An 18,088-nucleotide genomic window follows, 5' to 3' on the forward strand; every position below is an offset into this window, starting at 1 on the left:
ATATATTCTGAAAATGACTCCATGTCAGTTTCTGGAAAGCTCCCTCAGTCTGTCTGGTGGTAACAGTGTTCTATTGTGTGAATACACTACAGCTGATTCAACCAGTCTCTGACAGACTCCATTACAATCACCTACAATAAATTAAATATGTATTGTTTTAAATTTGGGAAAATATATTTTCAGGGGGATTTTCTAGAAGTGGGATTGCTGCCTATTTTTGTTTGCTGTTTCCCAATTCCCTATCCATAACGACCATTCACAGGGGTCGCCTAAGACCATCGGAAAACATATATAATTACATATTGTTTTTGTGATTAATCACTATGCTTTAATTATGTTCAATTTGTAACAATGATAATATATCCTGCATATCAGATATTTACATTACGATTCATAACAGTAGCAAAATTACAGTGATGAAGTAGCAACGAAAATAATTTTATGGTTGGGGGTCACCACAACATGAGGAACTGTATTAAAGGGTCGCGGCATTAGGAAGGTTGAGAACCACTGCTTTAGAAGATTAGGAGTCACTTGTTTTTCTGTGAGCTGTTAGTTCATTATTGGTCCATTTTTCTATTGGGTTTCTAATCTCCTATACCTTTGAATTTCTGAGTGTTCTTGGGGGATGAGTCTCGTATCTCTGAAAAATATTGTAAATATTTTCTCCGAATGTGTTCTGACACCTAATACAGTATTGTTAACTGTGGTTGCCATTCTGTACATTACATCGCAGGGCTTTTTTATAACTGAAAGCTTGTGCCTTTGGACTACTCTCGCCCATTTAGCACGCCTCCCACCCCCCACCTCTGGCAACCACCAATCTGTTTTTTCTATATGATAACTATTTAAGCAACAGCTTAACCGAGATATAGTTCATACTTTGGAGTGTACAGTCTGCTGGGTTTCAGTATATCCACAGAGTTTTACAACTATCATCACTATCTAATTCCAGAACAGATGGATTTGCCTATTCTGGACATTTCATATAAATGGAATTATATAATATAGATGGGCTCTTGCTTCTTTCATATAGCATAATGTTTAAAATATTTGTCCATGTTGTAGCATACATTTATCAGTACTTCATTTCTTTTTATTTTAAAAATAATATTCCCTTGTATAAATATACAACCCATTTTGTTTATCTACTGATAAAGTTAATGTGTATATCAGGACCCACAAAATGCAGGCCTCCCCAATTGGCCTGGCCCATGTCATTAATCTAAACTTAGGTCCCTGATGGGCAACACCTGTCAAGGAAACCTACAACTCAGGTTAGCGAGCTGACCTTACCCTAGAAAATGGGACCTGCTGGCCTTACAAGGAAATCCCCAACCTCACAGCCAATGCCTTGCCTCTTCCAATGCTCTATCAAACTCACTCCTGCCCCAAACCCCTCAGGAACAGTGTTCCACGGCTAGCGAGGCACTGTACCCCCCCAACCCCTGTGTTATTTCCCCAGGATAAAGGACAGGTACATTGTTTTAGTTTTGTCATTTGACACTACTCATTAGTGGGTGGACATTTGGGTTGTTTCCACTTTGGGGCTATTATGAATAATGGTCCTGTGACTATTCATGCACTCATTTTTGTGTGGACATGTGTTTTCAATTCTCTCGAGTGGAATCCTATTTCAAATTCTAGTAGTGGGGTTCCTGAGTCATATGATAACTCTTTGTTTAAATTTTTGATGAACTGCCAAGCTGTTTTATAAAGTGGCTACATAATTTTATACTCTCACCATCAATACCTGAGGGTCCCTCTTTCTCCACATCCTCACCCAACATTTCTTATTATCTATCTCTTGGATGATGGTCATCCTAGTAGGTGTGACATGCTATGTCACTGTGGTTTTGATTGGCATTTCCCTAATGACTAGTCATAGGCAACATCTTTTTATGTGCTTATTGGCTCCTTGTATCTTCTTTGGAGATACAAATCCTATATCTTCTATTCAAATCGTATGTCCATTTTCAAGTGAAATATTTGTCTTTTTATTGTTGAGATATGAAACTTCTTTATATATTCTGGATACTAGTCACTTATCAGATATGCAAATTGCAAATATTTTCTCCCATTCTATGAGTTGTCTTGGTACTTTCTTAAAGATGTGCTTTGAAGCACAAAAGCGTTCCATTTTGATTAAGTCCAAATTCATCTATTTTTATTGTTGCTGTTGCTTGTGCTTTTAGTGTCATATCTAAAAAACAAGGTGCCCAGTTCAAGATCATGAAGCTTATGCATATGTTTCCTTTAAAACTTTTATGATTTTAGGTCTTAAATTTAGGTCATGATTAATTGTAAGCTAATTTTTGTGTATAATATAAGTAAAAGGTCCAACTGTATTCTTTTGCCTGTAGATATGCAATTGTCTTAGTTCCATTGGTTTAAAATACTGTTCTTTCTCCCCCATTGAATTATCATGGTATCCTTGTCAGAAATCAATTGACCATAAAAACATGGGTTTATTTCTAGACTCATAGTTATATTCTCCTAATCTATACGTCTATACTTATGCAACTGTCACACTGTTTTGAGTAGTGTTGTAGTGCATTTAGAAATATGGAAATGTGAGTCCTCCAACTTTTCCAAAATTGTTTTGACTATTCTGGATCTCTTGTATATCCATATGAATTTGAGAATCATCTCATTAAATTCTGCAAAAAAAAAAAAAAAGTGAGCTAGGATTTTGATAGGGATTGTGTTCAATCTATAGGTCAAGTTCAGAAGTTTTGCCATCTTAACAGTATTAAGTCTTCCAATCCATGAATATGGGATGTAAAAATATTGTCATTTTAGTATACATTTATTGGATGGGTGTTGAGTTATGCTTTTCCTGGCTTTATGGTTTGTTTTGATGGGGGAGTGTAATATTTATTGTCACTTTACATTTCATCTCATAGTAGCTTTATATAGATGTTGTATTTTGTGTTATGTTCTTCTAAAATGTCATATTTTCCTGGTTCAGCAATAACAATATAAGTAGACGGGGGTAAAGAATTTAGGTGACTTCTGGGTTTCTTCATTCAAAAGCTAACTTTTATTTTAATATAGTACGATGCAGGTGTGTGGGGTTTTAAATCAATGATATCTTTTTTATGGAGATGGGTTTGCTGTGTCCTATGATGCTCTGTGGTTTCTATAGGAGCCTTCATTTTTACCTTTTACTTCCTTCTTTCCCTTTCCCATCAACGCTCTAAGGAACACCTGCCTCTTCTAATTCACCTGCCAGAACTGGCGCTTTCCCAAGGCTGCCACCTCCGGTCCTCAACAGTTTCATATCCTTCTCTTTTGATTCCCCAGTGGCCAGGCATCTAATCACAGGTCTCGGGATTGTTTTCATATTTCCGCCTCAGGTGTATCTCTCACTTTCTAAGAGTAATTTTACCTGAGTTCTTTAGACACAAGGACCTAGATACGTGTTTCTCTGTCTGCACAGTCTCCACTCTCCACTGTAGTGAGGGCCAGACTGACTCCTTTGGCTTCAGGTGTCTCTTCCTTATTTGCATACACTGAAGTTTGTCGTGTTCCCTTTTAGTTACGTTGCAGATGTGGGTTACAGGTGTGATCACTTGTTCTCTTTCTTGTGTGAATTAGTTTTTGCAGAACCTGTGCAAAGATTCCAGTGTGAGCTACCATCCTTACCCTAAGAGCATTTGGAAGGTCCTCAGACTGACTTCTAAACACTCCTTTTTACTTCAAAACTTTTTCTGAAAATTTTAAACTTGGCTTCACTTAGAACAATGTGTTGAGTGATAAAGAAGAAAGCTACCTAGAGTGATTGAACTCAGCCATCCCCTAACCCAGAGAACGAGACGCTTTCTGTGTGCCCAACACTGCAGACTCCAAAGACTCCACAGGAGCCCCAGGTCTCTTCTCTGCTGCCCTCTCCTGCCCCACAGTCCTCCAAAAGTTATCCTTTCATAAAGACATTTGTACTCCTATGTTCATTGCAGCATCATTTATAATAGCCAAGATACGGCAACAACCTAAGTATCCTTCAACAGATGATTGGAGAGAGAGGATGTGGTACACATATAAATGGAATATGACTCAGCCATAAGAAAACTGCCGTTTGCAACAACATGGATGGATCTTGAGAGTATCATGCTAAATGAAATAAGTCAGACAGAAAAAAATAAGAGCCATATGATTTCACTCAGGTGTGGAATATAAAATAAAAAGCAACAAATGAAAAAACAAATTCAAAGACATAGACAACAGTATGGTGGTTACTGAGTGAAAAGCGTGGTAGGGGAGAATGAAGGGGGTAAAAAAGGATCAAATATATGGTGTTAGAAGGAGGCTAGCCTTTGGGTGGCGAACACACAATGAAATATACAGATGATGTATTATAAAGTTGGACACCTGAAACTTATTTAATGTTATTAACCAATGTTACCCCAATAAGTTTAATTAAAATCAAATAATAATAATAATGATCATTTACCCCTCTTTATAAGTGAGAGAACAAGTTCTGTGTACAGGAGTCAAATGAGTATACAGTCTAGTGAATTAATACTGAGATTAGAACATTTAGATTCCTGCTCCTCTTCTCACTTTCCCCTCATCCTCATCAAGTTTCATGTCCTGGAGAAAGTCATTTCTCTCTCCGAACTCATACTCTCATATCTAAAGCTGAACAGTAATCTTACCTCAGGAGATCCTATTCTTTTGAAGCATGAAGGTGCTTTGAAAAGTAGAAAATGTCATAAAAATGTGAATAATGTTTATACATGCCCAAGACAAACAAGGCAGAGATATATAGGTATCATCCTATCACACACTGTAGCAAGATTAGTGACCAACCTGGAAAGAGAGTCATTCCAGGCATTGGCGATAGAACACAATGGGGCGAAGGAATGAAGAAATAATTACCCTCACTATTGACTTGAGCATCATCTGGGAATACTCTGTAAGTACCATGAAAATGTATATATTTGGTTGGAGTTGCAAAACCCTAAATTAGATTCATAATAGTTTCCTCAGGCAACAGACAATTTCGTACCCAGCCATTTGGGGACCAAACTGAGAACAAAGACAGCTGCACTTGGCATCTTTAAAAAGATTTTTATCACATCTTCTCCTTCCCATCTTTATTTATTCTAAGAATAGAAACCAGGAATTGGAAAAGGCTACAGCCTCTTCTCTGGTTCTTGGCTTGCTCACCCTCTTCTGGGTCCTAAACAAATGAGCGGCGAGAGTAGTTTTTTATAGAATTCTGAGAAAGAAGAAGCTCCAAAAGCTGCTCAGTCTCAGGGTGGCTCCATGAGGGCTTTATCCACCCCGTTGTTTATGATCTGATTTGCAAAGTGACAGCCTGAAGCCTCTAACCCTGGCCTCCCTACAGATCTTTGGGGCCACCAGGGAAGACACCATCTTCTCTGAACCCTAAACCTCCTGACTGGACATTGAATTATGATTTAGTGTCTCCAATACATTTGCTCAATGCCTAATTTATGCCCGAGTCTTTTAACTAGTCCTTTTCTCTGCTATCAGCTTAGGAAGTTCACAAGTGGCAATCTATGTTATATGGTATAGTATGGGGGTAGTAACTATACTGAATAAACATATTTAGTAGACACAGTTAGCTACTATTTCCCCCTATTCCTTCCTAATAGAACATATTTTGTTTAAGTATCTACCCTTAATTCACAGTCATGAGATCCCAGTCTCAGCAGTAGATCCTACTAAGTCTGAGCCCATCCTGTTCATTCCATTCTCAGGTCAATGATTGGCTTAACAATAGACACATGGTTTAATTCTGGCCAATGATACATGATGGGACATATGTTAGAGAACTTCTGAGAAGGAATTTCTCACTTCCAAGAATGAGATGAAGGAGAAATACCCCTTTGCCCTGTCTGGATGTAAGGCCTAGAACTGCCCCCGCCATTGTGCTCCATCCTGAAAATGAAGCCAGACCTCTTGTTATGTGAAATAATAAACTTTATTTTGATTAAGCCAGTTATGTCAGATTTTCTGCTCCTGCCACTAAAAACATATCTATATATATAAAACCCTAAGCGACTGTTTGACTGTTCAACTGTTCGATCGGTAGCTATGATGCACACTGACCACCAGGGGGAAGATGCTCTGACTGGTAGGTTAGCTTGCTGCTGGGGTCCGGCCAATCAGGATTGGGCAAGTTGGGACACACCCTGGATGAATCCATGCACTGGGCTGTTTTGGCCCAATACCCGCAGGCCAGGCCAAGGGACCCCACCAGTGCACGACTGGGGAGGAGAGAGATCCCAGGAGGGCTCCAGGACTTGTCCAGCCCATCTCACCCAGTGCTGATCAGGACTGATTGGGGCCAGTTGGCTGGGGAGGGACCACACCGGTGCACAAAGCCATGCACCAGGCCTCTAGTAATAAAATAATGTAACATAAGCAATTTGTTTTAGGATTTCCACACACATTCTTCCATACTCATGAAGTGTATCTCCATGTCATTCAAAACTTTGAGAGTGAAAATGCTCATGTGGTAGAAGGGAGTAATTTTGATATACTGAAGATTCCCCCACAACCCCATCATACCACAAGGTATGCAAATTTTGAACAAAAATAACTGTATTACGCACTTAGAAACTACTGAAAGAAGCCTTCGGTTCAAAGGGGTGTACTTTGAATGTGTAATAGTCCAAGAAAGTAAAAGCTACGCCTTTGACTTATTCTGGATACTGGCTTCTTCGCAAAGGCTAGACACTAACACAGTGAACAGCTCTTGCCTAGTTTATGAAGAAGAAACCATCTGAGTCTGCATCACCAGGCACTCCGTGTGCCTTTTCTCAAATAGTTACTTCAGGTTTGCTCCCATAGCCAATTATTCTACCAGCAAACCTGAGGGTGTTGTCTCACTGGAAATAAAAAGAAGCTAAACTTGAGGGCTGTTTAGCTCCCTAAATATCACCAGAGAACCTGATAATAAAATAAAACTAAGTTTATTTTTTAAGTCACTGCCATAAGGAAGAACATCAGTTTGACTGAGGATTAGCCCTGTCTCAAAAGGGGATCGTTAGATGTGGGCTATTTATAGGGCTTTGGTGTCTCAGCTCAAGCGGTCAAGTTGGGTCTTTCAAGTCAGGGAACTGATTGGGAAGACTTTCTGATAAAATAACTTAGGAATGATGGATATAAAAATCGAGAATCCTGAAGCAAGTCTTAATATGTAAACTCTTCCTTGGTAAGTGGGTGGTGTGCCCAGGTGAGCAGACAATTGTCTCCAATAAAAGAGAACAGCAAAGTTATTTATAAACTTGTACTATATTTCCTAGGGAAGTTTTCCTGTAACAAAGGACTTAGTTATGTTGACACAGCTGGTCTCAGTGTTGTCACAAAAGATCATGTGTCTCAGGGAGCAAGAGAGAAAGATTTGAAATTAGAAGTGAAGGGATGCACTCATCTCCTCTCACGTTGTCCAAAATTCCCCAATGCATCCTGTCCAAAAAGTGGCTTTGCATTTTCTTCTTTGTAAGGACAGTCCTTAGATGACATCTTTTTTTTTAAAATATATTTTTATTGATTAAGATATTACATATGTGTCCTTGTCCCCACGTTACCCTCTACCCCGCACCCCCCTCATGCCCTCACCCCCCCCCTCACCCCCGTTGTCCGTGTCCATTGGTTAGGCCTATATGCCTGCATGTAAGTCCTTTGGTTGATCTTTCCCCCTTACCCCCACCCTCCCCTACCCTCCCTCCAAAGCCCGACAGTTCAATCAATGCCTCTCCGTCTCTGGATCAGTCCTTGTTCATCAGTTTATGTTGTTCATTATATTCCACAAATGAGTGAGATCATGTGGTATTTATCCGCTCTCCAGTTCCATCCATGCTGTGGCAAATGGTAAGAGTTCCTTTTTCTTCTTCCTCTTCTTAAAGAATACCTTTCAGCATTTCATATAATGCTGGTTTGGTGGTGATGAACTCCTTTAGCTTTTTCTTATCCGTGAAGCTCTTTCTCTGACCTTCTATTCTGAATGATAGCTTTGCTGGATAAAGTAATCTTGGTTGCAGGTTCATGCTATTCATCACTTTGAATATTTCTTGCCACTCCCTTCTGGCCTGCATGGTTTCTGTTGAGAAATCAGCTGACAGTCATATGGGTACTCCCTTGTAGGTAACTGACTGTCTTTCTCTTGCTGCTTTTAAGATTCTCTCTTTGTCTTTGGCTCTTGGCATTTTAATTATGATGTGTCTTGGTGTGGTCCTCTTTGGATTCCTTTTGTTTGGGGTTCTCTGTGCTTCCTGGACTTGGAAGTCTATTTCTTTCACCAGGTAAGGGAAGTTTTCTGTCATTATTTCTTCAAATAGGTTTTCAATATCTTGCCCTCTCTCTTCTTCTGGTACCCCTATAATTCTGATGTTGGTACGCTTGAAGTTGTCCCAGAGGCTCCTTACACTATCTTCATATTTTTGGAATCTCTTTTCTTTTTTCTTTTTCAGTTGGGTATTTTTTGTTTCTTTATATTTCAAATCTTTGACTTGATTCTTGGGATCCTCTTGTCTGCTGTTGGATCTCCGTAGATTATTCTTTATTTCAGTCAGTGTATGCTTAATTTCTAGTTGGTCCTTTTTCATGTCCTCCATGGTCTCACTATACTTATTGAGGGACTCATTAAATTTATTGGCGGTTTCCATAAAATTCTTGAAAAACCTTATAAACGTGGCCTTGAACTCTACATCCAGTCATTTGCTTTCCTCCATTTCTGCCATTTGTGACCTGTTTCTTTGTCTCCGCATTTTGGCTGCTTCCCTGTGTTGATAGAGTGGCTTTGTGTGCTAGGTGTCCTGTAGGGCCCAGTGGCTCAGCCTCCCCAGTTACCTGAGGTGGACACTCTTGGTGCACCCCCTTGTGGGCTTTGTGCACAGTCTTGTTGTAGTTATGCCTTGGTTGTTGTAGGATCACTGGGAGGAATTGACCTCCAGGCCAATTGGCAGTGAGAATCAGCTGTGTCTGCAGTGGGAGAACTTCTGTGCTGGAGACACCCTTCTGGGGCAAGACTTGCTTCAGTGGGGCTTTGGTGCTCACTGAGTCTGCGCCCTGAGTGTGTCCCTTATGGATCTGAGGAGTTGTAATCTGGATGGTCCCCCTCTGACCACTGGGTACAGTGGCTCTTGGATCTAAGGAGGTGCTAATTTAGCCTCTGCCTGAGGTTACACAGCAGGAACTACGAAGAGAACTGCAGATTCCCCTTCCTTTTTTTGGAGTTTGGAAGTGCCCTGATGATGCTCAGCTGTGTAGCAATGCAAGCCGCTGTGGGGCCTTGGGCCTTCTCTTGGAAGCTCTGGGTCTATCTGGCCCAGCTGCTGTTAGGTAATTACAGGTTGCAAATGGCCAGGGCATTCATATGCAAAAGCCTCTGCCGCAGCCTGGGTTGGGCAGGGTCTCAAGGAATCAAAGGGCGGAGCAAGCAGCTATGGCGGAGCCTCAGCCCCGCCCTAAGGAGTCGCGAGTCCCAGTGTCCCGGCAATGGCTGCAAGCACCTCTGAGGGAAAGCCGCTCTCAAGCTCGCCCACTGCCAGACAGTCCAGTTTCTCCCCGTATGAGTCCTGGGTCCCCAGAGACTTCCTGGAACCGGATTTCAGAGCCTTCGGGAGCTTGTGTCTCCCTCCGGATTCAAAAAGACAGCCGTGTCCTCAGTCCTCAGGTGCCAGCCCTTTTCCGCGCACGCGAGCCTCCGTACCTCTGCACTCCACCTCCGCAGCTCCTCTGGCTCTCAGTGTGCTTTTCTTTCCTTCTAGTTGTAGAATTTACACTCAGCCAGCCCTCCTGTAGTTCTGGATGGTGTCCACCTTGTGTTTTTGATGCATTTATCGATTGTTGTGGGAAGCAGCAATTTCCTGGTGTTTATCTATGCCGCCATCTTAGTTTCTCCCCCTTAGATGACATCTTAATGAGCTCTAACTATATGCAAGAGTCCATGCCAGGTGTTTTGTACCGAATCATGGCCCATGCCTAAGTGACCTTAGGCAAGTCACAATTTCTCTGAGCCTTCATTTCCACAGCTTGAAAAAAAAGATGAATAATACATTCAGAAGTGGAACCACCTGATGAGTGCAAAATGGTACCTGTGATTGCCCAATAAATATGTTGGGGGGGTTTTCCTTTCTTCAAGGAACTTATAAAACTTTTAGAGAAAAAAGAATAGAATAATTGACAGATTAATAGCAAAATATGAGACTCCACAAGACAACAAATGCCACGTGGGCCAAGTAAGTACGAGAAACAATAAACCACGGAGGTTGTGGTTTGCTGGAACCACCAGCAAAGGTTCCACAGTGGAGGCAGGTGCCAAGGCCAGACTGGGGAGAGGCCTTGTTTTTCTTTCCTGACTCCTACTAAGAAGAGTCTAAGGTTTTGGGACTGAGCATTTGCTTCAGACCCAAAACTCTCTATAGTTGTAATTACTACCCAGGTGTGATCATGGGGTGCCCTATTTCCCCTCAGGGGTTCACTGTAACAAAGACCACCATATCTAAGCATATCCTTTGTAAGTAAGTGAATGAAAAAGTAAAATTCCTACTCTTTACCCCTCAACACAAGTTCTAGCCTGAATCCTCACTGAAGAGCTGTGTTACACAAACAAGGACTCATGAAGCTGCCTTACTCCCTTGAAGCCATTGAACGCAGAGAAGGTAATTGGTAGCCAAGCTCCCTCATTTCTGTGTCCCACTCTGGCCTCTCTGATTCCCCAGAACTAAAGGTGCCCTCAGGTGTTAGGTATCCCGAGTCTAAAAGAGAGAAGAAAACAAATGTTTCCAACCTCAGATACCACAGAAACGTTCTCCTATCAAAAGGTCCATCTCTCATTATGCTAAGTGAAATAAGCCAGTCAATGAAAGAAAAATACCACATGATCTCACTCATTTATGGATAATAAAGACCATTATAAACTGATGAACAAAAATAGATACAGAGGCAGAGCAGCATCGAACAGACTGTCAAACTGCAGCGGGAAGGCTGGGGAGGGTTGGGGGTGGGGGGCAGGGGGGAGTAAGAGATCAACCGAAGGACTTGTATGCATGCATATAAGCATAACCAATGGACACAAGACACTGGGGGGTATAGGAGGCTGGGGGAAGGTCAAGGGGGGAAAAAAGAGAGACATATGTACTACTCTTTGTAATATTTTAAGCAATAAAAAAAAAAGGTCCATCTCTCTCTTGAGCATCCCAACTTGCTATATCTGCATCAAGAAGCAAGAGACAGAGGAGAAACAAAGACATTTGCTCTCTCTGCCCCAGGAGACATAGCAGTACCACTCCTCTTTATCTTTCTTTGACTGTAAGGACACCACCTTGTAATATACTCCCTAAACTACTGTGAATCCGGGCTCCAACTCAGGACCGAGCCTGAGTGAAATAGCACCCCGATGTTTTGGTCAATCTAAACCTCTGAGTAATTCAGATATGACCTCATAATTTTAAACTGGACTGGAGTTCAAAGCGATATGCATCAGGGATAGGAACACCAGTCCCAGACACACCAGGCATGATGTCTCCACTGCCTCAGTTTAGTACAGGTGCCTTTTCATTAACTCTCTTAGAGACATCTGCAAATTCAAAATGAACTACAGATAAACCTTTTCCAGATTATTCTCATGGGGGCCGGGAGAACAGCAAGAGTAGAGCTACCCAGAGAGTAGAGTAGTAGGAGGAAGTGGTGCACATGGTATAATGAAGGGGAAAGAGGAAAGTAAAGAGGAAGAGTATGCTAAGCGATATAACAGTCCATTTAAACTTCAGAATAACTTTGAAGGGTAAATATTGTTAGCCCCTATTGGAAGAGGCCATTGAATAATTTTCCCAAGAACACAGTTAATAAAGGACAGATCCAAAATACAATAATTCACATAATTTTCAAAGCACTTTCTCCCACACACTGTTTCTCAAACTGGTGATTTGAGTAGCACTTCACTGGTTTTACCATATATTTGTGCATTTAACTGTGTTTATATTTAATATATGTAATATATATTACATTTAAGAGATCATATTTCTTCAAAAAATGGAAAACCATTTATGGATCAATTATCATAAGTAGAAGATAACTCTGAAGATGAGATAATGAAATAATGTTATTGCTTTCTAGCTAGATACTGTTATCTGCCTAATGAGCCAAGCCTCAGGCCTCCTCTTCCAATTTTTTAGAAGAAAAATTAGCCAATATCAGACAGATGACAGAGGTGTCAAAATGAGGACTTCCCCTTGAGGTAATTGGAAGGATGAGCAGGGAATTAAACAATGAACAGTTTCCTCATTATGTTTTCCAATTTAGTGCCATGTCTGTCCACCTTCTAAAATTGTCTCCAGTAACACGAGGGGTAACATCCTATACTAGAGGGGAACTTGTTATTTATCATGCTGCTTCTGGGTATGGGAGAGGGCTCTTTCTGACTACCACCCAAACACACACCCCAGGCACAGCAAAGTGGGAAGTCTTGGGGATCAAAGAGTGTGTCCTGGGCCGGGCCTGAAGCCAGCTCCAGCAGGCTAATAGGGAATGTTTGCCAAAAGAATAAATAAAACTGTTACCTGGCAAAAGTATCACCTGGAGGTCTATGTCTCTGAAAGAAAGTTTACACGGTACGTACTACGTGCCGGCCCTGTAATTAAATGGTATTAAACTATTTAACCCTCACAAAACACCATGGAGAAGATATTATATTTGCCCTTTTTACAGAAGGGGAAACTGAGACAAAGAAAGGTCACACAGCCAGCCAATGTCAGAGACAGAATTCACCCCAGACCATCTAACACCAGAATCCATGCTCTTCACCATGACCCTCATCTGCACACTAGTACACGACATATTTTTCAGAAAAAGAGTTCATATGGGTCAACCCATGCATTCACAGTTGAACTTGTCCTACAAACTTGTGTGCCCAGCTGTCCCTAAAAAAGAGTCTATTGTTATAGGCATGTTTAATGTTTTGGAGCAAATGTGGATATCAAGATGGCTTCAGATATGCTATTTCCAGAGGTGACTATCACAAAAGGGCACTGATTCATGCACCAGATTAAGACCCTCCATAATTCTGTGTAGCACAGATAGTCAGGAGCCTAGGAATTCCAAAGAGAGATACTGATCTACTGACCCTGGAGTGGCCGAGAGAGCGTCAAGGAAGAAGAGAAACTCAGGGGGGTCAGAATTGGGGACAACACAAGAAAGAGGAGTGCACTGAGGTGGGGACCATGAGTAGTGGTTTACGAACAGTGAGGAGACAGCAGATCTAAGGAGAGGAGCACAAGTGTGGGATGTCATTGGGCAGACCCAAAAGAAGCCCACCAGAAAGTGCCTGGGGTCAGCAGCCTGTGACTCGGCCTCTCAAAGTGTCCTCCCCAAATGCCCACAAAGACACAGGGAAAGATGACAACCTAAAACAACACTGAAACGAGACCTGAAGGCTAATCTGCTTCCAGAGTCTTGGAAGAATTCCCATTAATTATAAAGCAGGTAGAGAAAAATGCCCTGGTAGTGTTCTGCTGACAGTAACAAAGCAATCCTGTCCTCCTGAAAGGGTGAAGTTCCTCATCTCTACCCCATTATCTGGCCCCTGCCTAAGAACCACTAGAGCATCAGGTAAGCTATCTATCGCACCGGCTTTTTGTGTTTTTGTCAGATGTAATTCTCTATTAAAAATAATTAATGAAATAACAATTAAAGATAAAGTATCCATTGTCAGTGATTGCATAGAATTTTAAAAACCAAGAAAATATAATTTGAAGGATTGGGGGTGGTACATATGCCCAACTGGACAATTCAATTGATTTAGAATTGGTATTGCTAACATTCTAATATTATCTTTTTTTAATTTAAATTCTTTATTGTTGAAAGTATTACATATGTCTCCATTTTCCCCCATTGATCTCTCCCCACCCACTCCTACCCCCAGCACATGCCCTCACTCCCCTACTGTCTGTGTCCATTAGTTATGCTTATATGCATGCATACCAGTCCTTTGGTTGATTTCTTACTCCCCCATACCCTCCCCTACCTCTTGCAACTGCCCTTTAATGCATCCATTACCTCCCCTCCTATATCTCGTCGAAGATTGTAACATCCAGGAAATGAGTCAGTGGGACTTGAGAGTAGAATATCCAGGGAGCTATGACCCCTCAAGTAAAGAGAAAGACAGAGAGTGTGTGCTCTGGGCAGTGGGAATAGAAAGAATTCCATGTCAACCCACGTGAGCAACCCTGGAAGAACACCTGCAAATATTGTGAATTTTGTTGCTCAAAAGACTGTTGACCGGTATCTAGAGTAGACAGAAAGTGCAGCCAAAAGCAATTCACAATTCTTATCAGTATGGGTAACTCTTTGTAAAGTGAAGAAGATTTAAAAAAAAAAAAAAGTAGCACGAGATCAATGGAAATAAAAAAGCTGAGAATTAGAAAAATAAAATTGAAAATTTAAACAAAAGAGAAAAATCCTACCTCTGGAAAGTATTTACTATCATAACTGGATGAAAACCTTTAGAAAACTAATTTATATTCCCAGTAGGGAAAGAATAAGCTGTGGGAAAAAGATGACAGGATTATCTAGATAAGGATTTCAAGGAAACTATAAATGCAATGTCAGAATTAAAGTTTACTTATAGGCAGTGAAGAGCACAAATGCCATTGGGAAAGTAATTGAAATAGTTGGTACCAAGAAAAAATCTTAATTAAAACTAAGATTGAGAACACAGAGCAAAGAGAAGAGCTATCTGAACTAGGAAGCACGTGTGGCTATGACTGTGTCCATACTTTGCTCGATGGAGGGCCTTGACCTCTGATTGCTTGTCTCATCACCACCACTGCCTCGGGTCCCGCAAGGTGAGGAGCATCCATCACAGGCAAAGCTTCCATCAAACCCCTGTGACTGAAGTCGCTGCAGCCAGGCCAGACCCCAAAAGCTCTAGATCCTTCCTGTACTACTGAACATGGCTGAGGGTGAAGCATCTTGCTTCAGGAATTAGGTGTGGCTTCCCCAGAGGCTGCTGGAAGATGAGAACCTGGGAATGAGGGGCAGTTAACACCCCATGAGGAGACTTTGAGCCATGAAAGACAAGAAACTGTAAGGAGGGACAGATAAATTCCTCTCTTTCTGTCCCCCAGGGATGATTCCAAGGTGCCATGCTTCAGAACTGTCTGGAAGACTCACTCATGACCAAGGAAGCTCCAGCCAGCTCAGTAACTCACCAACCCCTATTTGCTTTTTCTCCTCCCCCTACCCCCCGCCCCACCCCCCTACCCCCCAACCCCCCCCACCCCCACCCTCAGACTCAGTCTTGCTCCTCTGAGATGGGAGTATACTAGGACCTTCCTGGAAGCCTCAGCTCATTAGCTTTCTCTCCAGCTTTGTTTTCTAGGAAACCCAGACTAGGACAAAGACCATGCAGATAAAAGGTGCCAACTACAAAGATTAGTGAAAAAAAGAGACCTTAAATACAGACATATATTTGTATTTCTTATGCAAAAATTAAAGAAACGGTCTTAAAAGCCTTCAATCCAGAGAAAAACAAAGCATAAAAGTTTGTTACATAAATTGAACAAAAACCAGTTGACTTCATGTTTTTCTACAAAAATGAATGCCAACAGACAGTGTAGCTGCATACATAAACTTCAGAGAGAGAAGCTTGTGTCCCAAGAATTTTTAACAGCCACTTTATTTTCATGTGTAAAAGACCTTTTAGATATGCAAAAATCTCAATTTTATACATACTTCAGATATGAAAAATATGAATATAAATGTATATTCCCTACATGTTTACTGAAAATTAACTTGAAGCCCTGGCCCATGCTGTTCAGTGGTTAGAGTGTCAACCCACACACTGAGGGGTCTAGTGCTCAAGTTCCAGTCAAGGGTGCATAGCTGGGTTGCAGGTTGGATGCCTGGCCCCAGTCAGGGCGCATACAGGAGGCAACCAGTAGATGTGTTTATCTTACAATGAGATCTCTCTCTCCTTCTCTCTCTCTCTCTCATTCCCCCCTCTCCTTCCTTTCCACTCTATAAAAAAATGAATGGAAAAAATATCCTTGGGTTGAGAATTAACCACCCCCCCAAAAAAAAATTAACTTGAAGATGTATCCTAGCTAACCAATAAATGAATGAAGATTTTTTTAAATGGAACTTCCAATGTGAAAGGATTGTCTTTTTTTTTTTAGTTATTATAAAGACCAACTAAAATAACAGAGAAGTAGTGTAATGAAAGGCATAGGATGTAGAGAAAGAAGGGAAAAGAGTTTCAATATATATATTTATGCATCTATGAAATTGTAAGAGTACAACAGGCTCAGTATAAAAAGTAATCTATAGTAAATATTAAAGAAGAGAATAAGTGTTTACGTTTCTTAAAACAGGAGGTTAGACTCTTTTTCTAAAAGGTAAAGGAACACTACATTAGAAAGAAAATAAAGTCAGATATGCCAAAGATAAATCCTAGTTTTCTTTGAGCAAATCATGTAGTCATCTGAATAACTATATTCTCATTTTTATAAAACCAGGTTCATAATTAAACCCACCTAACAGTTGTATCACAAGGATAAATTAAATAAGGTATGGTAAAAGTTATCACAAAATGCTATAGAAATATAAGGAGTCCTGCCCTGGCCAGTGTGGCTCAGTTGGTTGAGTTTTGTCTCGTGCACCAAAAGGTGGCTGGTTCAGTTCCGGGCAGAGCACATGCCCAGGTTATGGGTTCGAGCCCTGTGGAGTGCTTGTGGGAGGCAGTGATTGATGCCTCTCTCTCTCTCTCTCTCTCTCTCTCTCTCTCTCTCTCTCTCTCTCTTTCTCTCTCTCCCCTTCCTTCTCTCTAAAATCAATTTATTAAAAATGTAAGGAGTCCTTATTCATAGAAGTATTCATATTGGTGCTGTAAGTTGTCCAGCAGGAAATCATGACAGATGTGTCTGCCCTTTCTAGGACTGTCCTGCTCTTCTGCAGTTTATTTTCCTCTATTTATGAATAAGGGATTTGAAGGTGATGGAATGTCACATAGGAGAAAAATTAATATCCCATTTTTATCTCCAAATACGTAAGTTCTGGGTCTAACTAAAGAAAACGACCTAGATCAACGCCTATCTCCCTGAGAAACAGAGAGCACAGCTCTCTCCTAGCTGTCGAGTTCTCCACAGCCAGCCTCATCCTGTTTTTGCAGCCCCGTTTCCACTCTTCCCCCTGTGAACACTAAAGCCAGCCCTTCCCAGGCCTCCCTGCACAGACATGTTCCCACGGGTGCTGCTGGAGCCTGCGGTCCCCTCTGCCCCACTGCCATGACCACGGCAGCAGCTCACAGCTGTGCCACGGCTGCTGCCCCGTCAGGAGTCCACGAGCCCAGCGCCGGAGGAGGGTGGTGCCGCTGATGTCGCTGTGACCACTCAAAGCAGAACCTGACAAAGGCTTCTCTCACCTTTCACATTCTCACCTCCTGCCAGTGCCTCCTACTGGCAGACTCTGCCTGGAAAGCCGCCAGGAAGGACATCTGAGAGTGGGGTTCTCAGACTTCAGCATCTGTGATACGGATGAATGAATACTCAATGCCTAAGATGAAGCCAAAAGCATTTTGGTCAAATACCAAATGACCAACTGTTAAAATCAACATTTGACTAAAGTCAAAATAGTATTGTCATAGAAGAAACTTCTGAGATATAACATCAGTCTGGAATATCATTTTAAAAATAAATTACTATGTTGTTGTATTAAAAGTTTTAGTAGTAAATCTCAAAAGTTTAACACCATGGTATAGGAACAATAGTTTGCTAAATAAACCTTCACTGTCAACAAGGTTGGTGGAGGCAGAAGCAAGGTATTGGGAGTATCTCACTTTTTTCTCACACACTTTATTTTTTTCCTACATACTTTTTACATCTTTTATTCTATCTGAATCAAAGATGCTCTATCTTGGGAGTTACAATATATGATTTTTAAAAATATATTCTTATTTATTTTTAGAGAGAGAGGAAGGGAGAGGCGTAGAGAGATAAGAACATTGATGAGAGAGAAACTTCATCAATTGGCTGCCTCCTGCACACCCCCTACTTGGGATTGAGCCCACAACCCAGGCATGTGCCCTGACCAGGAATTGAACCCTCTTGGTTCC

The sequence above is a fragment of the Myotis nattereri genome (genome assembly GCF_964212035.1).
Source record: "Myotis nattereri genome assembly, chromosome: 2".
Lineage (NCBI taxonomy): Eukaryota > Metazoa > Chordata > Mammalia > Chiroptera > Vespertilionidae > Myotis > Myotis nattereri.